Genomic DNA, 27,691 nt, shown 5'->3' with positions numbered 1-27,691 from the left:
CTGCTCTTCGTGAACAAATGTTATTAGTGGAGTTCCCCCAGGGTTCGGTGTTATGCCCATTGTTGTTTTGTATATTTATCAATGATATTGAAGAAGGTATATCAGGTTTAATGTCTAAGTTTGCAGATGATACAAAGGTATGGATGATATTCAGAAAGAGTATGATACAGATGATAAAAAGTACGAGTATGTTACTTCTACTGGATCTAGATAAGTTGGGAAAATGGGCTGAGAAGTGGCAACTGAAGTTTAACATTGACAAATGCAAAGTACTGCATATGTGTAGCAATAACCAAAGAGAAATGTACCAACTGTGTGGTACTACACTCAGGGAAGTGGAAAGTGAAAAAGACCTGGGGGTAATTGTGCAATAAAATATGAAGTTCGCTGAGCAGTGTAGACAGGCTGCCAGGGCAGCCCGTCTGCACCCTATCACCTGTCAATAATATATAGGAATTTTGCTGGCAGGGACAGGGAGGTGATTATCCCATTATACAAGGCAGAGATGGGAGAAATCCCAGGTGCCGTCTGACACGAACATACCTTATATACAAGGCAGTGGTCAGGCCACACCTAGAGTATTGTGTACAGGTCTTGAGGCCTCATTTTAGGAAAGATGTAGAGTTGATAGAACAAGTACAAAGAAGGTCAACAAGATTGATGAAGGGAACAAAGGGATGCCCTTACCAAGAAAGGCTTAAGTTCTGCAAATTGCAGTGCCCTTTGAGTAGGCACCTGCGAGGTAATCTGATTGAGGTGTATTAGGCGTTGAGTGGGCTGAGCAAGCTGAATGCTGATGGGATTCTTCCTCTTGCTCAGTTTCATATTGAGGAAAGATAGTTGTAGAATAGATGTACGGAAATTTGCCTTTATTTTTTGTTTTGGAAGCTGATAGCCTAAATAAATTTAAGACTGAGCTGGACAGCCATTTGGAACGAATGGAGGGGTGAAATGGGAGTTTTTTTTTTTTTTGGGCTGATACTGCATGAGCTCACTTTTTTGCATTGTATGCCTCTACTAATGCTTATTTTAGTACTCATTTTCTTTATTTCTATTTTGTAACACTGTTTTTAATGAAAATTAACAAATATGATATCTTGTTTTTTTGAATTTTTTATTTTATTTTACGTTGTATGCGATAAACCACAACGCATACATACATACATACATTATAATAAAACTTATTGTATAGCCCATTTGATGTTTAGTACATGGTTTTAATGCTTTGAAATGGCTGCTAATTTATACAACATTATCATAAAAGCTCAGGAATTCAAGATACACATACCGAACAAAACATAATGAACAACATCTTTGAACGGAACTTGTTTGTAAACTGAGAATTGCCTGTACAATACACCCTCGATTTAACTGACTAACAGGGGAGAAGGGGTGTCCGTTAATGTTGAAAGTCCGTTAAATCGAATGTAACCTGGGGGGAGGCTTTAATACAATATATAGTACTGTGAAATATAAAATTATTAAATTATAATAAAGAATATGTAATATTCTGTTGTAAATATAAAATGTTGCAATTTGGACTGTGATTTACAGATATCAGAAAGTTTTTTTTACGGGGTAAATTTCACAAACACGTGGTACTGAGACACCTTGTTCTAATTTCTCAATTAGCTCTAATTGCTGTGGGACATTTAAGTTCACACGCTTTCTTTTAACTCCTCTACCACTTGATACTCTTTTAAATTGTAAGGATTGTAAAATTATGTAATAAAGTCAATTGAGAAATCACAGAAACACTGTATGCAAACCTGACCGCACGATAGGTTGAGGCAGACTAAGACCGAAACAAAGCGAGTTGGTAGACCTGCAGTTTAGTGTCCCGAGTCACGTTCAGCTCGCAAGTCACCGCCTGCTCTTATCTGTAATCTGGGAAAACAGCTATTTGAACACGTTTTCAGAAAGAATAAAAAACAATTTCCTGACTACAATTTCCTGAATTTGATTATAAAAATAAAAGTAGGTAATTATCAAAGCAATAATGGAAATAGGTAATTATTATTAATTTTTAATTAATAATAACACTGAAGTTTTGTATAACCTAAAAAAAAAAGAATATGGTCGAGATTAATATGTACATTACTGTATGATTATTTGTCTGGTCCGTTAAACCCAAAATCTGTTATATCGGGGTCCGTTAAATCGAGGGTTTACTGCATTTTAATTTTTTTTTGTATTTTTGTTATTCATTTATGTTTTTCATGTTGCAGTGCATTTGTTACTTTTCTCTTTGCTTTTCATATCACCTGTTCTCATTGTTATAATGTATTTATGACCTGTTTTTTGTGAATTTAATGTACTGCAAAATTTTCAGGATCCTATCTGTTGCATAAAACAAGGTATGACTGTAAAACGCTTATCCAATATTCAAACAACTGGAGTTCCCATAAGTATACGAGTTCATGTATGTGCTTTTGATAGTAATAAATTCTATAACCTACCAATTTCTTTTACTTGCAGTTGCAATCGGGGATCAGAAAAAAATTGTTCATTCACACATGCAGGATGATTCAAAATGAAGTAAACGTTCAAACAATCACAGAAATAAAAATCTGTATTTATTAGTGGGACAGACACAGATGGACAGAGAATCGCTATAAAGTTTCCTCTGGACCCTATAAGCCCATTCTCTCTACAGTCCTGCCTGACCTTATGATCAGACTTTTATCTATGGCTCTATGAAGGATGGCCTTCATGAGTAATACTTTGCTGATGATGCTGTCACAGCATCGTGCAGACTCTGGTTCAGTGAAGAAGAAAATGTATACAAAGTGTTGGTGAATACGTAGAAAAATTAAATGCTGTAAGTACTTAAAGACATCAAGTAGTATACTAATACAAAGACTTGAAGTACCAATATACAGTTTTAATTATCATGGATGCTGTGTGGTGGTTTCTGAAAAATTTTGGAGGCAACTGTCACAACAGTTGTTTATTTGTGAAGTTTTGAAGCATAAGTCAGTTATTCAACACATCCAGGTAAATGTTCCCATTGATTATGCTTTCTATAAAAAAGAAAAGGCTATCCATTTTCTGAGGTGATGGCATAAAACATTTATTTTCGGTCCCATTCCTACTCAATAACTTGGCGAGAATTTTCAGTGTGACTCAAGTGTTGTGGCATTTGATGAAAAGTGGCTTGATCACTGAAAACAAAACTGTGCTGTATCATCTTGCACTTTATAATGAAAGCCACAACAAAACTTTTATTGCTTGCATTTTTTGTTTGTTTTTTAATGCATGCATTGACTGAAAATTTTAAACTTACTAAAGTAAATGCTTCTACAGCAACATTCTGTGGGTTGCGAAAAAAATCTGGTTATGTTGCAAAATTTTTGATAAAGCATAACGATTACATTAAAAATAAAATATAATGTGTAATAATAGATAAGGACTTTTTTGTAAATTATAATTTAGATAAGGAAAATTGAGTGAGTTATAAAATAATGTATAACATGTATTAATGGATAAGGATTTTCTTGTTAATTATAATTATCCTTTGGATGTAAAAAATTGAGGAAAGCCAAAACAAAGAATGCTCAATGTTTTGAAATGATACCAATGAGAGAAAATCAGCCAATACTGGTACCTCAAGGTATTCCAGTATTAGCAGATTGCTGATGACAGCACATTACGTTCTATTTTCCATTCCACCATATTCCAATCAGTATTTTCAAAATTAGCAATTTTGTAAAATATGTATTGAGAAGGGTTATTCGAGTGAATAGTTTTAGGAATAAATGAAGAATAATTAGCTTGGGAAATTCTATTCTGAGTTGAATTGTGAGTGTATACCAGCAAGTCCATGAAATTAGACTTGCCAGCATTTATTCTGCTACCATTACTGTTGTTAAGAAACTTTGAAATAGAGGCAGAATTACAGATGCCAGTTCAGAACAGTAGAGATATGTAGGTATTTCTGCTGTTATGTTTTTATGTGGTAGATACCTAGGATTCCTGGAAGTATCTTCAGGTAATGTATGCAGGAGAAATGAATGCCTGTGACAGGATCATAGAAAAATATTGTCACTAAGATTTTAAGAGAATAGTCGGTAATTAACAAGATTGGCATCTTTTGGATAGAGCCAAGGAGTTTGAATGCTTTTGAGAGCAGCTTTCCAAGAAGCGAGAATAGCATTCTATATTCTCTTTAGAAAATACAGCTGCGAGTTACAGGCTCCGAAAAAAACGATAAGTGTTTGCTTTTTATTTACATAATTGTTATTTTATATTGTACTTAATACGTAGTCTTATAGTTCTAATTACGCTGGTTATTTTTATTTTAATTTATATAAACAGTTTTTGTAGATATACGTAATACTTTATAAAACCGTTAGTTCGTTCGAATCCTGCAGGCATTGTTTTTTGTATATAGTGATAGGGAATTCAAATTTTTAATTGAGGTAGCTAGGTAACTCTAACGTATAATTATAGAAATAGTAATACGCTTAATTGTTTCTATTAGATTTAATTTAATTTATTGATCTTATTAATTTAAAATATCATGCCTCAAACTAGAGCAGCAAGGCAATGGGCACAAAGTGGCAGGAGTGCTGTGACTCGGGGGAGAACTGAGGGGGGCGATTCTCCAACGCATCACAGCCTAAAAAAATGTGCAACTTGTGAATTGTTTGCCGAACTATCTGGAACGGAACATGATATTGCCATGGGGGATGTCTTTGTGTGTGCGCGATGTAAGGAGTGTAAGGAAATCAGGCGACAACACAGCGTTGTTATGGGCCTACATGAGACTTTGAAGGACAGGGTGGATGCCCTCGAAAGATCTAAATCGAGGGGCCCATCAGGCTCTCAGCTGCCCACATCAATGCCAGAGCTTGCACTTGGTCATCACGCAACACAGCGGCAACCCCCAAGGCAGATTGCGCTGGTCCCAAAGGAACTAGTAGTTGTTGGTGACTCTATTGTCAGGGAAACGGGGAACATCCTTTGTAAAAAGGATAGGTGGAACAGGACCAGGGTATGTCTGCCAGGGGCAAAGGTTGATGACGTTGTAGAGCAGATATCATCTTTTAGGGGCAAAAAAGGTGATATAGTTGTACATGTTGGCACTAATGATATTAAGAGTAGGAGACCGGCAGAATTACTTAACAAGTATAGGTCACTGATGAAAAAAAGCCATTAATTAGGGTTGAATTTGAAAGTGTCTGCAATTCTGCTCAGACACGATAGGAGGGAGTATATGATGAGAGTCTTGTCGATCAATTCGGCCCTGGAATGATTGTGCAAGGCTCAAGGGATAGAATTTTTTTCAGCCTGGACTGTACTTGTTAACAGGAGAGACTGCTTCTACAGGGATGGGATACACTTAAATAGAAAGGGTGCAAGAATATTTGCTGATGCTATCGAGGCAGTGTTAGGTGGGTCGGAAAACTGATAGTTTGGGGGATACAAGGACTAATAGTTTAACAGTAGCCATAGGCAGAGGTGAAGGTGATTCTTGCACAACTTCTATTAGAATAAGTAGCGACCTGGAGCGAGGGGTGTTGGGGGTTTCAGGGACGGATGGCAGTCATCGTGAAACAGGTGGGTATATGGGATGTGTTAGAGTAATTAAGAATAAGAATAGGTGCATATATAGTTGCATGTATACCAATGCTAGAAGTATAGTAAATAAATTTGATGAATTTGAAGTGTTGGTCAAGATATCAAAGGCGGATATTGTTGGGATATCAGAGACGTGGTGTCACACAGATATAAGGAATGCCGAACTGGAATTTGAGGAGTACAATGTGTACAGAAAGGATAGACAGGATAGGAAGGGAGGAGGTGTTATGCTGTTAATTAAGAAAAACATAAAATCAAAAGAAGTGCATCCAGTTGATATAGATGAACAGTGCACTGTTGAGTCAGTTTGGTGTGACATAAGCACTGCGAAAGCAAAAATAAGAGTAGGAGTGTGTTATAGGCCTAATGACTCGAATGAGTACAATGAACAATTGTACAGAGAAATAGAGTGGGCTAGTAAATCGGAATGTCTTATAATGGGGGATTTTAACTTCCCAGATATTGACTGGAACTTGTGGGTTGGGCACTCACACACTAGTCAGACGTTTGTGGATTTATTGGATGATTGTTTTCTGCAGCAGCATGTTCGAGAAGCAACCAGAGAAAGTAATACTCTTGATCTGGTTATTAGCAGTGATCATTCATGTATTAGGAATTTACAGCTAAAAGAACCACTAGGTGACAGTGATCACAGTGTACTGACGTGGGATTTACTTAAAGATTTAATTACCATCAGGGGTAAAGGAAAGGGTGTTTGCTTTCGTAAAGGCGAGTACAGTGGTCTCCGACAGTTTTTAAATTCTGTACAGTGGGATCAACTGACGATGTTACCAACAGTAAATTCTAAGTGGGAGGCATTCAAGGAATTAATCATGGAAGCTACTAAAAGGTTCATACCTGTTAAGAAATATTGTTCAAGGTTTAGGCCTGGTTGTCAAATGAACTAATGAGACTCGAAACAGAGAAGAAAAATGCATGGGATGCATATAAATTATCAAGCGACTCAGAAGCCTATGGCAGATATAAGTTAATCTGTAATCAGGTCACAAAGGAGGTTCGGCAGGCAGAGGCAGATTACGAGAAATCCTTGGCAAAAGATGCTAAGAAAAACAGCAAGGATTTCTTTACTTATATAAACTCTAAAAGGAAGGGGATGAATCTGATTGGTCCACTTGACATCGATGGTTCGACTGTTGATGATCCTGCTCAGATAGCAAACAAACTGAATGAGTATTTTGCATCTACATTCATACGTGAGGAATTATTAAGGTTTGAAAATGGCAGAAGGTTATCAAATTGTAGCAAGATACTTAATGATTTTGTAATAACTGAGAGCAAAGTGGAAGAGAAATTGTTGAAGTTAAACGTAAGAAAAGCACCTGGGGTGGATGGGATCTATCCAGTTATATTAAAGGAGGCGGCAAAGCAACTAAGCAAACCCTTAGCCATAATTATGGGAGCATCCTTGGACTCAGGGGAGGTTCCCACGGACTGGAGATGTGCAAATGTATCCCCAATTCACAAAGGGGGGATCGAAGGGTGACACGAGTAATTACAGACCAGTTAGTTTAACTTCTGTTCTGGGTAAAATAATGGAGTCGCTGGTTAAAGATGCATTGCAGGATCATCTAGACAAGACTGCAGCAATAATTCAGACACAGCATGGGTTTGTTAAGGGAAAGTCTTGTCTGACAAATTTGATAGGGTATTATGATGTGGTTACAAAGGAACTGGATGCGAAAAATAATTTTCATATCATATATTTGGATTTCAGGAAAGCTTTTGACACTGTTGCGCATGGAAGACTATTGTACAAATTGGAGCAAAATGGTATTAAGAGTAAGTTGCTACAATGGATAAAAGGATGGTTAAGTGCTAGAAGACAGAGGGTGGTAATCAATGGGTGCTGCTCTTCTTGGACTAATGTTATTAGTGGAGTCCCACAGGGTTCGGTGTTGGGTCCACTGTTGTTTTGTATATTTATCAATGATATTGATGAAGGTATATCAGTCTTAATGTCAAAGTTTGCAGATGATACAAAGGTTGGCAGGGTTGTTAATGACAGTAATGGCAGTCTGCTACTGCAACAGGATCTAGATAATTTGGGCATATGGGCTAAGAAGTGGCAACTGAAGTTTAATCTTGACAAATGCAAAGTACTACGTATGGCTAGAAGTAACCCCAGAGAAACGTACCAACTGTGTGGTACTACACTTAAGGTGGTAGAAAATGAAAAAGACCTGGGAGTAATTGTGCAGGCAGATATGAAGTTTTCTGAGCAATGCAGACAGGCTGCCAGGGCAGGTCATGGGGTTTTGTCAATGATATATAGGAATTTTGCTAGCAGGGAAAAGGTGATTATCCCTCTGTATAAGGCAATGGTCAGGCCACGCCTTGAGTACTGCGTACAGGTCTGGAGGCCTCATTTTCGGACGGATGTAAATTTACTTGAGCGTGTACAGAGAAGGGCAACAAGATTGGTGAGGGGAATGAAGGAATCCTCTTACCAAGAGAGGCTTAAGTTCTGCAAATTGCAGTGGCTTGGGACTAGGCACCTGCGTGGTGATCTGATTGAGGTATATAAAGCCTTGAATGGGTTGAGCACGCTGAATTCTGATGGGATCCTTTCACTTGTTCAGATTACGAATCTAAGGGGGCATAAATTCAGATTAAGAAAAGACAGATTTAGAATAGATGTGCGGAAATTTGCATTTAACCAGCGGGTGGTTAATTGCCGGAACAAACTTCCATCTGTCGTTGTGGAAGTTGATAGGTTGAATAAATTTAAGGAGGAACTGGACAGGCATTTGGAGGGAATGGTGTGAGTTTTTTTTTTTTTTTCCTGATGCTGCATAAGCTCATACATTTGCTTTCTTGCATCACATGCCACTACTACTACTATTAGGAGGAATTGCAATATTTTATATCAAATACTCAGAGGAAGAGTAATGTTGGTGTCATAAGAGAAAATCTAGTTTTTTGGATTCAGAAGATGCAATATTTATAATATTCTTTTAACAAAAGAAGTCAGAAGTAAGAGTTAATCAAAGTAAAGTCATATGCTCTCAAGGTCATAGTTTTGTTAAAGATGATTACATATATAAATGCATACATATATAAAAAAGAACTGATTTTTTTTATATATGTACAGCAGGCCCCCGTTATAATGCAGTTCTCTTTACGTTGATTCACTATAACGCTGTTCTTATATTATAACCCGTATCTGACTATAACGCTGTTATAGATCACTATAACGCTCTTTTACAGATTGCATTTTTGGCATATTGAACGAAATCGTTTCATTTGATCGAGTCGATAGCTTGAAAATGAATATAAAAATACGGTTAAAACGTTTCCCACGGCGACCTGAGAAATATTCCCACGCTCAGTGAAATTCTCTCGTGCGCTAATTTAATTGCAGTACAATGACTTGTTATGTAGTTCGGAAATCAACATTTTAATGAATGATCTCGTATATTGCTTGTAATATTTGAATATTTGCGTTATATGCATTTTCCGAAGTCTAGGGATCACTCAGTACCGTATTAGACATCGTGCGAAACGGAGAGTTTACTCGAACATTGTATCATAATTAATGCACCCAACGCAGTTACATTTTCAAAGAGTTAATAATGGCCGATAAGAATGAAAAAGCAACAACATCTGAGCACAATATGAAGACTATAAATGTAAGGAAAAAGACTAAATTTGAAAATCAAATTAGACGTTTTGAAACGAATCAATTCCGGTCAAAGACAAGCGCATGTGCGCCAAAATTTAGGACTTGCAAGTTTAACTGTAAGAACAATTATAAAAAAAAATAAAGAATTAATTTTAGCAGCGGGAAAGATAGTTAAGTTAAATATTATAAATAATAAAAAAGAGAGAGAGATTAGCTTATAAGAAAACTCACCTAAAAAAAAAAAAAAAAATTGGAACCATTTAAAACTAGTAAGGGCTGGTTGAATAGATTTAAAATCCAGGGAGAAGCCGCAAGTGCAGATCAATGAGCCGAAACTTTCAAAAAAGAACTTGTTAAAATTATTGAAGAGGGGTATTGTGTGTTATACTTCTCAACAAGTTTTTAACATAGATGAAGCAGGACTTTTGTGGAAACGAATGCCTAAAAGACGTTTCATATTGAAAGAAGAAAAAACATGCCAGGTTTCAAAGCGGCGAAGGATCGGTTGACTTTATTGTTGGGTGGTAATTAAACTGCGGGGGATTTAAAATTAATACCCCTTTTAGTTTATTTGGAAGAGGGCCAAAGTTCAACCCAAAATCGACACATTTTTCATAATTAAATTCATCAATTAAATTAAATCAATTTAGATCAATTAAATTCATGATTTGGAATTTTAAGTTTAATTTTGATACGTAAGTAGTTACCATATAATTATATACGTATGTAATGCAGAATATTTTTTATGTACAAATATTTGAATATTAAATATGTTGACCGACATTTGTGCATCTTTTCACTACCATTTATTATTGATTAAGAAATATCCTATGGCACCGACCGCAACTCACAAATACTTATGTTATCTTATGGGAATGCAGCGCTCGCTTAGCGCGGATTCACTTAGCGCTCTGTTTTTCCGGAACGCATTATCAGCGTTAAGCGGGGGTCACCTGTATATTCATATTTTTGTGTACATGTTATGTTTTGTGGTCAGTCGTATAGTGATTTATCTAACAGGAGACATCATTAGGTAAGGAATTAAGATAGATATAGACACTCCTGCCCTCGTATAAACTAATAGTGCAGAGTGTGAAAAATTTTAGTTGTAGGAAAGTGAACAGTATATGAATGAAGAATATAAAGTTAGTGCTCAGGTTATCCAGGAGTGTGATTTCTCATCTGTGCTAGTGATGCCCTGGACATGGTAGATAATGTGGATCAGTACAGTAGTTGTATGTATACAAATATATAATGATCCTGTGTATTTTAAAATATACAACTAACTGTGTCTGTGTTATGTTACTTTTGAATTTATATAAATAAAATCTGTTATTCATTTAACTGAGAGAAAAAAAACACTTTTTTACTGAAAATGTTACATTATTGGGTAATGGTTTATCAATTGTTAAGTAATAGTTAAAAAAAAAAAAGAAATAAAGATTTACTTACCATGCCACACTTTGCCGGTTGAATCAAAAAAAGAGTTACTTTTCAGAAAATAGCATTAATTAAATCTGTATTAATAAATTAAGATAAAAAAAAAGCCTAATACAGTATATAAATTAAATATAAATACTTTCTTTTATACATGTATCTATATTAGCTAATTCTATATACATCTTATGTCTATATACTAGTTCCATTAAATTGAATTAAACTGTATTAAGCTAACCTATGCCTTTACAAAGCTTCACCCCCCCATAGAGTGTTCTCTTTACACGCTACACAAAAATTTGAATATATATATATATATATGTTACTACCAAGCCTATCTTTGCAGCTAGTTGCAAGATAGAACGGCGCCTCTGTAGCCAGGTGGGCAGGAGCAGCAGTGCGTAGCACACGCTTCTTGATTAGACTGGGGTTCGAGCCCGTGACCACCAAATACGGAGGATGCGGAAAGGTCAGCGAATGACCACCGCATTTCCCCCTAGCAATATGGCCTTAGTTACACACACACACACACACACACACACACACACACATATATGAAATAAGACAGGGCTAGGCATCTTAAAGGATGACATTTACCAAATTTTACACTTGATCCTGAAAAATGACATGGGTATCAGCATTGAAATTGCTCATGGTGAAATGATTAGTTCTCGTTTTTATTGAAGTGCAAGATTTGTCACACTGAAGAGTGAAATGTTGTAATGTACTGTATCAGCAAAATTATCAATAGCATTTCCAGTTAATGAGAGGTCATTAATATGAAGGAGGAAAAGAGTAGGTAAGAGAATATAATTTTGAGATATGCCAATATTAATTGAGAAACTAGAAGGAAGAGTGCTTTCTACTATCACACTTGGTGAGCAGCCAGAGAGAAAACTGGTATCAAATATAACGTTGGTAGTAATGTTGGTAGCATAAGAAAAAGCCTAGTTTTTTGGATTAAGCAGATGCAATATTTATAATATGTTTTAACAAAAGACATCTATTGCAGATTGGCCTTTATGCCAAATTTGATTAAATTCTTTTGAAATGTTGTAGTAAAAGAAATTTGTTTCTCTAAACATTTCTGTGAAATTGGTACAAACATGAATACCATAAGCCAAGCTATCATTTTTTGAATTGTTGCAGATGGAATCTGTACTGGCAGTTGTTAATTGGATGGAATGGTAGAATTCACTTGGAAATTACTCTTCATTACTCTGGAAAGGGTTAAGATAGAGACAATGGAACAAAGGGTTGCTCTTAAGAAGAAAGGCTTAAGTTTTGCAAATTACAGTGTCTGGAGACTAGGCACCTGCGAGGTGATGTGACTGAGGTGTATAAAGCCTTGAATGGTTTGAGCATGCTCAGTGCAGTTGGGATTCTTCCTCTTGCTCAGAATAATTGCCTGAGAGGGCATAAATTCAAATGGAGGAAAGACGGTTGTAGGATAGATGTGCAGTAGTTTGCCTTTAGCCAGCGGGTGATTGATTGGTGGAACAAACTTCCATCTGTCCTTGTAGAAGTTGATAGCTTAAATAGATTCAAGGCAGAACTTGACAAACATTTGGAGTGAGTGGATGGGTGAAATAAGGTTTTTTTTTTTTTTTTTTTGGCTAATGCTATATAAGCTTGCTTTCTTGCGTCATGTGCCTTTGCTAATGCTAATAATTACCTTTTTGTCACTACCAACAAAATTCCTGTAAATCACAGGAAAAAACATTGCATGCTATCCTGGCAGCCTTTCTGCACTGCTGTGAAAAGTTCTGGTCAAATTGCTGTCTTATTACTTTAATATTTGTTGCTAATTACCCAAGTAAGAAGATAATCTGAGATTATCTACTGAAGTGTAGAACTTTACATTTCCCAACTGTACTTTAAGTGCCATTTTTCAGACCAACCAAATAATTTACCCAAGTCATGTTCAAGTAACGTACCTTGGTTGCTACCATTTACCACTCTCCCAATCTTTGTATCAAAAAACTTTGTCATCAAACTTGTTATACCAACAGTAACAAATATCAGAAATAACAAAACACACAGCACTGAACCTTAGCCCACCACTTGAGAATCAAATATACTCAGAGAGCAACAGCCACTTAACTACCTTTTGTCTTCTAACATTTAACCAATCTTGCTGTTTTTCCATAAACAACAGCGCGTCAAAAATCCAAACATTAATAATTCAAAATATCAATAATCTGAACACGCCAGCACTTATTTTTTTATGCTGGTGCCATAAAATAATTACAATAAGAGCTAGTTATTGTGATCATGTTTGCAAATTTAATTTTGATTCTATTAAATGGCAATTCTAATAAGCGAAAATCGGAGAAATATTATCCACAGGCCATAAAAATGAAGTTATAAAGCACCAATTTACACTTTTATTACCTTTTTTTTTTATTTATTGCTTAACAAAATTATATGATATGTGATAATTGAGAAACAAACTGAATGATGAATCAACAAAAGATTAACAAATTGAATGCTGTCCAAAATTGAACAGAGAGATCTGGCAATAACAAAACCAAGTTCAAAAATGGTGCAGCAAAAAAATAGGCAGTTATTTTCGTTAAAGGCCTATAAACATGTGTTATTGTGCCTGAAAGTTCCATTTGTTTTGTTACCTATAAATAAAAATATGTAAGTACAACTTTGTATTTCTATTTCTAAAATTGCTAAACCTTTTTTTTAAGTCTCCAGAACAGTACTTTTGATAAGTTCGAAAATCAGAACAAATCAGAAGTCTGAACTACTCCTGGTCCCAATTAGTTTGGATTAACGATACTCAACTATAAATGAAAACTTGCCAATATTCAGCCTATTCCTAAGAAAGGTGAAAAATCCTTGCTTCCTAATTATCAATCCTATTGTCTTTATCTTAACCCTTTCCAGAGTAATGAAGAGTAATTTCCAAGTGAATTCTATCATTCCATCCAATTAACGACTACTAGTACAGATTCCATCTGCAACAATTCAAGAAATGATAGCTTGGCTGATGGTATTCATGTTTGTACCAATTTCACAGAAATGTTTGGAGAAAAAATTTCTTTTACTACAACATTTCAAAATAATTTAATATTACAGGCCAATCTGCAATAGATGTCTTTTGTTAAAACATATTATAAATATTGCATCTGTTCAGAAAACTTCATATCTGCCTGCACAATTACCCCCAGGTCCTTTTCATTCTCTACCACTGTCAGTGTGGTACCACATAGTTAATGCATTACTCTGGGATTACTGCTTCCCATATGTAGTACTTTACATTTGTCAATGTTAAACTTCATTTGCCACCTCTCAGCCCGTCTGCTCAACTTTTCTAGATCCTGTTGCAGCAGTGTACTGTCATTAGTGTCATTAACAACCCTGCCAACCTTTGTATCGTCTGCAAACTTGGACATTAAGCTTGATATACCCTCATCAATATCATTTATTAATACTGAAATCAACAATATACCCAACACTGAACCCTGAGGGACTCCACTAATAACATTAGTCTATGATGAGCAGTATCCATTGATTACCACTCTGTCTTCTCCCACTTAACCATCCCTTTATCCATAGCAGCAATTTGCCTCCAATGCCATACTGCTCCAATTTGTGCAGCAGTCTTCTGTGTGCAACAGTATCCAAGGCTTTTCTAAGATCCAAATATATGATATCAAAGTTATTCTTTGCATCCAGTTCCTTTGTGACCACATCATAGTATCCAATCAAATTAGTCAGACAAGACTTCCCCTTAACAAACCCATGCTGTGTCCGAGCTATAACTGAAGTCTTGTCTAGATGATCCTGCAATGCTTCTTTAACCAGTGCCTCCATTAATTTCCCTGGAACAGAAGTTAAACTAACAGGTCTGTAATTGCCTGTCTTCCCCCTTTGTGGATTGGGGTCACATTTGCATGTCTCCAGTCCATGGGTGCCTCCCCTAAGTCCAGGGCAGCTCTCATAATTATGGCTAAGGATTTGCTTACTTCCTTTGCTGCCTCCTTTAATTTAACTGGATAGATTCCATCCACCCCAGGTGCCTTTCATGTGTTCATCTTCAACAATGTCTCCTCCATTTTATTCTCAGTTATTACAAGATTATCTAGCTTACTGACAGAGTTGAAAGCACCTCTGCCATTCCCCTCCCTGAATAACTCCTGATATGTGAATGTCGATGCAAAATATTCATTTAGTTTGTTAGCTACCTGAGCAGGATCATCAACAGTTGAACCATTGCTGAACGGGCTAGCCAGGTGGGTAAAGTGCCTGCCTGGCAACCCAAAGGTCGCGGGTTCGAATTCCGCCTCGGGCTTGGATCAAAGAACTGCAAAAACCTTGGGAGGTGCACTATGGCCACAGAAGCTGATGTGCCAACAACTACCAAAAAAAAAAAAAAAAAGTTGAACCATTGATATCAAGTGGACCAATCTGATTCATCCTCTTCCTTCTAGAGTTTACATAAGTAAATAACTCTTTGCTGTTTTTCTTTGCAACCTTTGCCAAAGATTTCTCGTAATCTGCCTTCACCTGCCTAACCTCCTTTGTAACTTGGTTACAGACCAGCTTATATCTATCATAGGCTTCTGTGTCACATGTTAATTTATATGTATCCCATGCATTTTTCTTCTCTGTCACATGTCTAATTAGTTCATCTGACATCCATTTAGGATTAAATCTTGAACAATATTTCTTTGTTGGTATGAAAAGCCTAGTAGCTTGCAAGATAAGTTCTTTGAATGCTTTCCATTTTGAATTTGCTGTTGGTAACATCATTAGTTGGTTCCGACTAATGATGGTATAGAATTTAAATACTGTCTCAGACCATAGTCACATTTACAAAAGCAAAAACCTTACCCTTTACCCTTGATGGTAGTTACCTCTTTGAGTAAATCCCACTTCAGCACACTGTGATCACTGCCACCTAGTGGTTCCTGTATCTGCAGATTCTTGATGCATGAAGGATCACTACTGATAATCAGATCAAGAGTATTACTCTGTCTAGTTGCCTCCCGAACATGCTGCTATAGAAAACAATCATCCAATAAATCCACAAAAGCCTTTCTAGTGTGTGAGTGACCAACCCACAAATTCCAGTCAATATCTGGGAAATTTTAAATCCCCCATTATATAAGACACTCTAATTTACTGGCCCATTCTATTTATCTGTATAATTGCTCATTATACTCATTAGATTCATTAAGCCTATAACACACACCTATGCATTTTTCCTTTTCCAGTGCTTATGTCACACCAAACAGACTGAATATTGCATTGTCCACCCACATCAGTTGGATGCACTTCCTTAGATTTTGTGTTTCTTAACTAACAGCATAACCCCTCCTCCCTTCCTGTCCTATCTATCCTTTCTGTACACATTGTACTCCCCAAATTCCAGTTCTGCAATGCTTATGTCTGTGTGACACCATGTGTCTGATGTCCCAACAATATCTGCCTTTGATGTCTTGACTAGCACTTCAAACTCGTTGAATTTATTAACTATACTCCTAGCATTGGTATACTTTCAAGTATACATGCACCTGTTTCTACTTTTAGTTACCCTAACACAGCCCATGTATGTACTTGTTCCACTATGACTCCCAGCAGTTCTGGAAATTCCCATTGCCTTGCTTTCCAAGCTGCTGCGCAATTGCATTTCAATAGAAGTAGTGGAAGAATCACTTTTACATCGGCCAGTGGCTACTGTTAATCTGTTAGTCCATGTATTCCCCCCCAAGCTAGCAGTTTTCCAACCCACCTAACTCATGGTCCCCTCAATTTAAATCCTTCGAGGGCATCCACCCTGTCCTTGAAGCTCTCATAGAAACTCAACAATTCCGTGTTGGCGCCTGATTTCCTCTCACTCCTTACATCGCGCGCACACACAAAGACATTCCCTTTGGCAATATCGTCTCGTTCCTGATTGCTCCACAAACATTAAACATGCAGTGCATTTCAATAGACTGTGATTCAGAGGACAACCGTCCCCCCCCCTCAGTTCTCTCCAGAGCCACAGCACTTCCACTAGTTTGAGCCTTTTGCTTTGCTGCTCTGGTCTGAGTCATGATTTCTATTCAAGTTCAATAAAACTCCAGTACAAAATATAACCATAAACTTATATCCCAATGGAGTTATAACACTATATATATATTTCGGTATAAAATATTATCTCCGAGTTACGTTATGACTTTCTTATCCCTGTCAACTTATATGTATTAATTTATGATTACGTTTGTAATAACTAGGTTGCTATATTTATTTAGTTAAAAAAGTACAAATCAATTGACAGTGAAATTTAATAAGATCAATAAATTTTACTGATTAATTGATACTACTATACTCGCTATCTAGTTTTCCGTTAAACCTTATGATAGCACACATATCGTATAATGGCGGCAAGTTACGAACGGTTAATCTACGAACACGAGGTATTATTTACTTTCCAAATCGTGCTATCTAAATTCAAAATAAACCACTGAGCTTGACTAGGTCTGTAAGCTACTTAGAAAATAATTTAATCTAACAATTAAGTCAATAAAGTGGCTAAGTATAATTAAAAACTTTTCATTTGCGGGAGCTGCAAAACCTGTCCACACCTGGTTTTGATACCCTTACCGACACTAAGTAATAACCTACAAAATCTCTATCTAAATTTAATTTAAACTAAAGTATTGTTACTAGGAATATAAAGCAACTCTAAAAAATAAATTAATATGCCAATTGAAGTCAATAAAAAAGCAAAAACTTCTCTATTTGCTGGAGCCTTAAAAACTTCGCCTCTTCACGTGTACTCTCGCACCCAGTCCCATTATATTCCAATATAAAAAGTTGTTTGGGCATACCTTTAGTAATTGAGCATATCTTTCCTTGAGTATTGTATTTAGCTTTAGAGCCCCATTTCAAAGAAGATGTGGATCTGTTGGAAAAGGTGTGTTGCAAAGAACAGAATTATATGTTTTTTATATCGATAAATAGTTATTTATTGGTGTAAAAAATATTCCTGTTGTGGGATGAGAAAGGTTTAGTTTTGTTGGTTGTTGAAATCTTGAGAACAGATGTTTGTATGGGGATCTGATTGAGGTAGTAAGACTCTTGAAAGGTTTGAGAAAACTAAATAATGGGGACATTTTTTTTCTTTCATAGATGGTTCAAAGTAGAGGACATATGCTTAAATTAAGTAATTTAAAATTTTCTTTCAGCCAAAGGATTATTAACCATTGGAACAGTTGGTCACCTAATGTTGCATAACTGGGGAGCATGTGTAAATGTAAGGGAAGGTTGGACATATATCTGGATCAAATCAGGTGACAGGCTCCCTTGCATCAGTTTACATTTTTTTAATAATACCAATATTTGATTTTATCATTGCAAAAAAAGCCAGTGGAGTATACAAACATTTAATATTTTTTATATACTAGAGTTCATCTTCACAACAGAATTTTTCATTTGATATAAATATATTACTTATACTATGAGAATATACAGTGGTTCTCAAAAAAATTGCATCACCTTATTTTTTAGGTTTTTCGTCCCTATACCAGCAACTAAGCTTTTAGAAATAGCTGAAAGAACATAAGTTATAACAATACACATGTAAAACTATTAATTGCAAAAAAAATTTACTTTTATGCTTTATGGGTAATATACAATGAAATAAGTACTTTTCTCCAAAATAACGCATGTTACGGTTTATATAATTAGAAAAATTCTATAAAAGCAGTGATTTTTTTTTTTTTTTTCATTACTTTGCTCATACTAGAACGACAGGCATCTGTATAATCAAAAAACACAACAAAATGCACACTGATATTTCCTTGGCCCACCTCTTGATTTGTTGCACATCGTCATGGCATCAACTGGATAAGGTTCTGAATGTATTTTTGGGAAATCTCATGGCAATAAACACGGATTAGTGTTCTCCGCAACTCTTTGAGTATATTTGGTTTCTTTTGCATTACTGAAAGGTAAGGTAATAAAAGTGTAAATTGGTGCTTTATATCTTCATTTTTATGACCTGTGGATAATATAACCCATATGTGGGTATATTATCCACAGGCCATAAATGGGTTACAATGGGTTGTAACCTATTTTGTTCCAAAAAATTTTAATTGGATTGAGAGCCGGACTGTTCCCAGGCCAGACCTCACTTTTTTCTTGAGCAACATGCTAATTCCAATGAGAAAAGGCATATATGTATTGTTGCACTACTTGCCTTTACTCCTGTATCCTCCTCCCATGCTGTTTTAAGATCAGTTGATGAGGATCTTCTGTTTTGGACACACAGACAGACCAGAAACCTGTCCAGCACAGCAGAAAATATTTGTGGACGTCCACTTCCTTTCTTTCTGTTTAGACTGTCAGTTTCTGATAATTTTCATAATAAACATGCCACTGCTGATTGGTTACATTGAATCCTTTTAGCTATTTCATATTCTTCTGCATGCAATGCAGCAGCAACAGTTTTTCTACTTGGTGTTAATTGTAAAAACTTAGCCATTGCAGTAGCACAGAATACTGGGCACATGTCATATGTACTATTTATACTGCTGCTAGGTTGATGCAATCATGTATGGCATGACATCATCTAAAAGAGCTTGCTAGAGATGGTTGATACAATAGGTTATTGCTGTTGCAAAACTTATGATATATTGCCAAATTTCACAGAAATTTGGTGATTTTGCGAGTGATGCAAATTTTGAGCACCACCATAAGTAAATTTTCTAAACTTTGTAAATTTTGTAGATGTCTTCTTATATAACTTTTTGACAAAAGAACGTAAATATGCTCTACCATGATAAAGATTGTGGAATTATATTTAATCATCATCTGTCATCGTTCTGCTATTCCACAGGTCGACGTATGAAGCCTCGCCACCATGCCCTGTCCGTGTACTTCTCTCTGTTGTTGATTTCACTCCAGTTCCCTCCTCTCTTAATGACATTGGTCTTTATCATGTCCTGCCACCTCATTCTTGGTCTCCCCCTTGGTCTTTTGCCCCTTAACTGTAAATCAAACATTCTTCTTGGCAAATGCCTCTCGTTCATCCTCTTGACTTGTCCAAACCATTTCAGACAGGACCTTTCAATCCTATTCTGGAGTTTTTCAATCCGAATTCTCTCCCTAATCACATCATTCCTGATTTTTTCACATCTTGTCTTTCTGGCTATGCCCCTCACAAATCTCATTTCTGCCCCCTGAATTCTGCTTTCATCCTTTGTTCTCGTAGTCCAAGTTTCAGATGCGCATGTCAGAATTGGCACGTAATAGGCCTGATATATAGCCTTCTTACACTTCATTGTGTGTTCCTGTTACAGATCAGATCTCTTGTCTGTCTATAGAAATTCCCACCCACTTGTATCCTTCTACTTATTTCTTTGTCTATCCAGTCTTTGTAATGGTGCTTCCTAGATACTTGAAGTTGTTAACAATTTTTAGCTCTTACCCTACCATTGTAATGTATCCATCAGACTCACCACTCCTCTTTAGAACCATTACTTCACTCTTCTCCTGACTGGAAACCAGTCCAAATTCATTGGCCATACTAGCTCATATATCAACTTGCCATTGCACTTGTTCCCTGCTCTCTCCCCATATGCAGAGGTCATTTGCAAAGAGCACGACTTTCATATGGTCCTGTCCAAGTTGTTCCACCACTCTACATTGCACATCATTCACGACAGCTATGAACAGTAGTGGTGACAGGATGCCTCCTTGCCTCAACCCTACCACTGTTCTTACTTTGCTCACTGTATTGGTGCACATATTCTCAGTTCTCTCCACAAGATGTTTCTCTATCCCCAAGTTTCTCAAATCCTCCCACACTTTCTCTCTCTTAACGGCATCAAATGCTTTCTTTATATCCAAAATGCCGTCCATAATTCTTTATTGTGTTCATAACACTTTTCCATCAGTTGCCTGATGCAGAAAATTAGATCCACTGTCGATCTGCCAGACTTAAAGCTGTACTGTTCCTCGGCCATCCTATTTTCAGTCGTTCCTCTTATCTTCCACTCTAACACTCTCTCATACAGCTTACATCACATGTGATGTCAGTGTGATGCCTCTATAATTGGAACACTTTTTCCTGTTCCCCTTCATGAACAACGGATGAACAAACTTTCTTTCCAGTCCTTTGGCACCTGTCTCTCATCCCAGATCTTATGGAACAGTCTGTATGTCCACGCTATCCCTGCCTTGCCTTCAGCATCTCTCCATTTATCTTATCCATACCAGCAGACTTGCCTGTCTTGATGTATTTTCATGCCTGCACTACATCATTCCATGTAAAGTTTGTCTGGTCTCTCTCTCTGTATCTTCTCTTTCGTCCCCTCTTTTATGATCAACCTGCCTTTGTCCCTTTTGCCGGCTGTCCTGCACGTTTAACAGATTTTCAAAATACTTCCTTGTTTCTCTTATCTCTTCATCCTTGGTTATTAGGTTCTCATTTTCATCCATCAAGTATTTGCTCTGTTCACCATCTCTTCTCCTATTCCTCACCATACCATACAGCGTATTTTTATTACCATCTATATCTTGTCGTAGAGTTTCACTCCATTCTTCCAGCCACAGGCTTCTCTCCTCGTTAACTGTCCTCTTGCCCTCTCTCTTCATGATTTCATATCTTTCTTTATTCTCATCATTTCTGTTCTGGAAGTAGAACAGAAATGATGCCCTGTCATTCCACTACGGGGTTTCTTTCCATCTCCTTCTATTGCTTTTCCTTCCTCAAGCCTGCTCTTGTCAGTCCTACTGGTACAGTCTTTGAATGCTTTCCATTCTGATTCTACACAGTCTTAGGTACAACCTTCCTGAACTCTTCTTTGAACATTGCCCCTTTTTCCTCTTCTTTCAACTTCCACACCTATAGTTTTCTCTCTCTTGCCATTTTGATCCTCTTCAATTTAGGGAATCTTAAAACTCCAACAACTAACCTGTGATCACTACCCAAGGAGATAGGAAATAACCTTGTTGTCCACTATTCTTCTGTGTTTGCTCTTTATCCACGAGTATATTGTCAAGGAGGGATTCCCGTTGACTGTCCCAACCGTATCTTGTCACTTTGTGACTCTTTCTCTTCTTGAACCAGGTGTTTCCTATGACCAAGCTGTTCCGTAAACAGGAATCCAACAGCCTGTCACGATCATCATTCCTAGGTTCCAAACCATGCAGAATTATATTTAAATGCAGGAAATTGAAATAATTTGTAAATCATACACATCTGTGCATTCAGTTTCTGTGCTTGAGGTTACTTGCTATCTTGTAATGAGAGACAGTCTTAAAACAGCTGTCATGATTTCGCTTCAGATGTTAAATAAATTCAAGATTAGTTTTTTAGTAGCGCTATTTGTCTAAAAAATATTAATAACGTAGGTTAAGCTATGGGCCATGGATAATGGTGTTTGTCTCTAATATGAGCACAAGCCCAAGTCTTGGTGGCTGGCTTTTGGCTACTATCATTGGAGAAACCAAAGAATTCTCAGTGGTGAAAATTGAATGCAGAGATGTGTTCAATTTTGAAATTAATAAAGTATTTTTTCTTATATTTAAAAAAAATTCTATAAATTAGGTATGATTATTTTTAGGTATGTCAGATGTTAATGGATTACCAGATATTTGAATGTGTTAACAACAGAGGTCTTCTTGCAAAATTTGAAGATAGCAGTACAAGACTTTATAAATTTGTAACACAAGATGTTGGTGAAAATATGACCAGAGATAGTTATAATTTGAGGAACAAGTAAGTTGATAGTTGCATTGTGATGAATAATGTGGATGTATCATGTATTTATAGCGTATTTTTTAATAAAATACATACTTTTTCTTGACATCTGAATTTAAAAAAAAAAAAAAAAAAACTAAATTGCATACCTGCCAACTCTATCAGTTTAGCCAGAAGATTTCTGATAATCAGATATGTCTTTCAATATTCTGATAAGCTTACTTTGATGCCAGTTTTTCAAAAAAATAACATATGTGCATATATGATATATATACATATATATATATATATTTTTTTTTAAGTGTGGACCTACCAAATTTAACAATATTGACGTAAAAGTGGATTAGATTTATTCTAAATATATACTCGGGTTTATTCTAAATATAGTAACTACATGCCATTATAACTGTATTTACTTTCATTTATGAACATAGTGGGGCATATGATGTGCTATGAGTATTCACTCATTTACCTGGAAATAAATTCTTTGCTTTCATATCTGGAGAAAGTGCTTTTTTTTGTGGCCACATAATATCTTGCAATTTCATTCATTGCATTATCATTCATTATTGGTAATTCTGTGGTTGTGAAAGAAATTTGAGCTGATATGTTGCTTGAGTTGGTATGGTAAGTAGGTAACGTAAATTTATCAAAAGAGAGTAATAAAGCATCTTTACATATCTAAAATTTAAATATCTATTTATTTACTATTGGAAATCAGACATTTTATGGTGTCTTCCTATCACTTTAGCAGTGGTTGCTGTCATTGCTACTTCACTGTTGCATAGATGAGAATGGAAAAACATTTGACATTTTCGGAGTGACAATTGTTCTGTGGCCTTGTGAGCTTTTAATGATTTTCTCATGCCTATTTCTTACACAGACTATGCTATTTCCATAGGATGATCTCAGATTTACATGTTGTATATGTCAGACCTCTGGCCATTCTGATCTAAGTAGTGGGTGAAATAGCAATGACAGTAATCATTGATGAAGTGGTAGGAACATACCACAAGATATCAGATTACCATCCATACATAATGTCCAACTGGAAATGAACAGAAGTTTATATCTTACATAGCTTAAAAGTGCTTCATTCCTCTCTTTTGATAAATTATATCGAAGATATAATTTGAATAAGTTGTTTTGGTTTCTTTAAATTCAAATAATGTCAGATGACGAAAAAACAGTATTATTTTCAAGAATTTTGGGATGTATATACTGATATATTTCAGTACCAGTGTATTTTTAGTCATAAAAAAAAGAAGAGTAGGTTCTCATTTTGCAGTTTGTGCCAGTGTGATATTAATATGTCACATGGTACAAAAACTCACCATATTTAGTGTGTAAAACACATTTGTAACATCAAGTGTCAAGAACAAAAAAAAAAAAAAAAAAAAACACTTTTTTGCTTTCTTCTAGTTTATAAAAGCAGTATTTCTTGTTTTTGGTACAGGATTTATCACATTTTGGATAAAGCATAATTTTCTTTTGACTGTAGCGGATCATGATGGTCTGTTATTCAGAAAAATGTTTCCTAAGTTGGAAATCACTAGAGTTTGGCAGGCCAAAAATAGCAGCTGTTTTGAACCAAATGGCATCAGACTTCTACAGATGTGTAGGGTTTGCAAAATGGGCAATTTTCTTTTTCAGCCAACTTATCCCATTGTTGTATGATTTTTACAATGATTAAATACAGATTAAATCGCTCAATACCCACCATTGAAGGTGACCATTGAACAAAATATAGGAAATTTAATTTTCAGAAATTAAATACTATAAGATATCATAAAATATATGCTTTAGTCAAGGCTTAATAAATTACGGTATGAGATATCATTTGAACACTGCATGATGCTCTGCTGACATTATTGCTGTTATGGTAGACCACAAGAATGGCATTGCAGCAGTATTAAAAGAACAGCAACAAGGACTGATTATTGTAGGGTTGTCTTTGTCATTTAATCCATAAAGCTGCAGAAAATGCTGCACCAGGTTTTCCAGTCAGAGTAGACCATATTCTTATAGATGTTTCATTTCTTCGGGAGAGGGGGAGTTCTAAAAGGAAATAAAAGTTAGAGGTTTCAAAATCTTCGTGCCAAAGAGATAAAGAGAATAGTAAAACATGTCTGCATTAGCTAGCTTTTACTTGGTGGAAGTTGATCAGAATTGGTTGACTAGTGGAAACTTTAATTTTTTTGAGGAGATGATCACTAAGAGCAGTAGTGCATATAATCATGGGACCAGTATAGGTTTTGGAACATGCTTTTAATAAAGGTAATTACCGCAGAGTAATAGTGGTTTAAATTCTCGTTATATCTTAATGGAATTAATCTGAGAAAGTAAAATTTGTTTCAAGTCATGATTAGGGAGAGGAGGTGATCATTTAGAACCTTTAATGTATTAATCTGAATTTATATCAACTTCCAAAGTGAACAAAATACATCAGAGTCCAGTTCTGAAATGAAATGACAGAAGAGTAACAGTGAGAAAAAGGAAATCATATTCTGTCCGTGGGTTTAGTCTCGAGAGAAAGGAATTGCCATTATGTTATTATTAAGGAAAATCCAGTTTTGAAAAAGACTATATTCTTTTCTAAGTCATGAAGAAGATATGTTCATGTTTTTTTTTCTTCTAATTTGATTTGATATACTAGCATGTTTCACATGCTAGTATAGAATCTGAATGGTGTGAAATAGTTGGAAGCAAAGGTATAATGAGAGTGGGAGAAATCTACAGGTCAGGTGATTGTGAAGATTATGATTTGGTTTGGTTATTTGTTTTTTTTAGGAGCATTAGCAACTAAGGCCATATTGCTCCGGGGATATGCGGTGGTCATTTCCTGGCCTTTCTGCATCCTCCATATTTGGTGGTCACGGGCTTGAACCCCGGTCTAATCAAGAAGCGTGTGGTATGCACTACTGCTCCTGCCCACCTGGCTACGGAGGTGCCTTGAAGATTATGATGAGAGCCTCTGCATGCAAATGGAATGGGCAAGTAAGCGTGAATGTCTTATTATGGGTGATTTCAATTTGCCTCTAATTGATTGGAGCAAATGGGAAGGAAACTCCACATGGGGGACAAAATTTTTAAATCAACTAGATAGTTGTTATTTGTATAAACATGTCAGGGAAAGTACTAGAGAAAAAAATACTCTAGATCTCATCATCACCCATGAACCAGATGACATAATAGAGCTGACAGTACAGGAACCGGTGCCTCCATAGCCAGGTGGGGAGGAGCAGCAGTGCGTAGCACATGCTTCTTGATTAGACCGGGGTTCGAGCCTGTGATCACCAAATGCGGAGGATGTGGAAAGGTCAGGGAATGACCACCGCATATCCCCGGAGCAAATGGCCTTAGTTGCTAATGCTCCTAAAAAAAAAAAAATCCAAATAACCAAAAAATAGTACAGGAAGTGATCATGGAGTTCTAAGGTGGATGATGAAGAGAGAGAGATGGCAGTAGTTAAAGGCAAAGGAATGTGTTATAATTTTAGGGAAGGAAATTACGATGCCTTAAGGTGTTACATTGCCTCTATTAATTGGGTAGATATCTCACAGAGAGAGAATACAATTGAATTATGGTATACCTTTAAAACATTAATCATAGAAGCCTTGAATGCTTATATATCATTAAAAAAATACTCCATGAGGAGGATTCCAAGTTGGATGAATAATGAAGTTGTCAAATTACTTGAGCAGAAAAACAGCATGGAAAAGTTACTGAGCAATAAAAAGTACCGAAGCCTATAACAGCTACAAATTGATCTGTAATAATGCCACTGAAAAGGTTAGGCTGGCAAAGAGAGCAAAGAAGGGGGGGGATAAGGAATTTACATATATAAATGCTCAAAAGAGGACAAACCAGATCGGACTCATTATGTAATGGACGTGGGATAGTATTAGATACCCCAGCTGAAGTTGCAGATAACTCACCAGTTACTTTGCATCGATATTTACAGAAGAAAAACCCTTCACATCAATGAGAAATTCTGGGAGTGAAGTTGAAAAAAAATGTCATTAATGATGAAATTTCACATGTTTATTTAACGAAAAAACTTTCGAGCCTACAGGCCAGTAAGGCTCCTGGGGTTGATAGCATTTACCCTATAATCTTAAGGAAGGCAGCAAGTGAGTGCATTGAACCATTGAGGCTAATTAAGCGAGCATCACTGGACTCGGGAGTGATTCCATTGGATTGGAAAAGTGCCAGTGTATCTCCAGTACATAAGGGCGGTTCTAAGAGTGAAGTGGGAAATTACTGGCTGGTTAGTCTAACTTCAGTAGTAGGGAAATTCATGGAGACTATAATCAAGGGTGGAATTCAGGATCACTTAGATAGAAATGGAATTCTGAAGGATACTCAGCATGGTTTTGCAAAAGGAAAATCATGTTTAATTAATCTGGTTAGCTATTTTCACAGGGTCACTCAAGAGCTGGACTTAAGAAATAATTTCGACATCGTTTATTTGGATTCCAGCAAAGCATTTGACTCCCACATGAGCGGTTACTTTATAAGCTGGAACAGGTTGGAATTGCAAGGAAAATCCTTAGCTGGGTAGCGGGGTGACTTCAGGGCAGGAGGCAGAGGGTTGTGATAAATGGTTATTCCTCAGATTGGGTTGATGTAAGAAGTGGGGTTCCCCAAGGATAAGTATTAGGACAATTGTTGTTTTTGATTTTCATAAATGACATCGCTGAAAGGATAGAGTGCATGATGTCTAAATTTGCAGACAATGTAAAGATTGGTAAAGTAGTTAATGATTGCCGCCAAGCAGAGCTTCTTCACAATGACCTAGATAGACTTCAGAGATGGTCAGAAAAATGGCAGCTATGCTTTAATCCAGCAAACTGTAAGGTATTGCACCTGGGGAACAGTAACCCCAGAATATTAAGAGTAGGAGACCGGCGGAATTACTTAACAAGTACAGGTCACTGATGTCTAAGAATATAGACAAGTAATTACTTAACAAGTACAGGTCACTGATGAAAAAAAGCCGTGAATTAGGGTTGAATTTGAAAGTGTCTGCAATTCTGCCCAGACACGATAGGAGGGAGTATATGATGAGAGCCCTGTCGATCAATTCGGCCCTGGAAAGATTGTGCAGGGCTCAAGGGGTAGAATTTTTTTCAGCCTGGTCTGTACTTGTTAACAGGAGAGACTGCTTCTACAGGGATGGGATACACTTAAATAGAAAGGGTGCAAGAATGTTTGCTGATGCTATTGAGGCAGTGTTAGGTAGGTCGGAAAACTGCTAGATTGGAGGGATACAAGGACTAATAGATTAACAGTAGCCACTAGCAGAGGAGAAAGTG

Source organism: Mastigoproctus giganteus, chromosome 13 (genome assembly GCF_048544385.1).
Source record: "Mastigoproctus giganteus isolate SK-2022 chromosome 13, ASM4854438v1, whole genome shotgun sequence".
Classification (NCBI taxonomy): Eukaryota; Metazoa; Arthropoda; class Arachnida; order Uropygi; family Thelyphonidae; genus Mastigoproctus; species Mastigoproctus giganteus.
The sequence above is the reverse complement of the archived record's forward strand: the minus strand, read 5'-3'. Positions refer to the sequence as shown.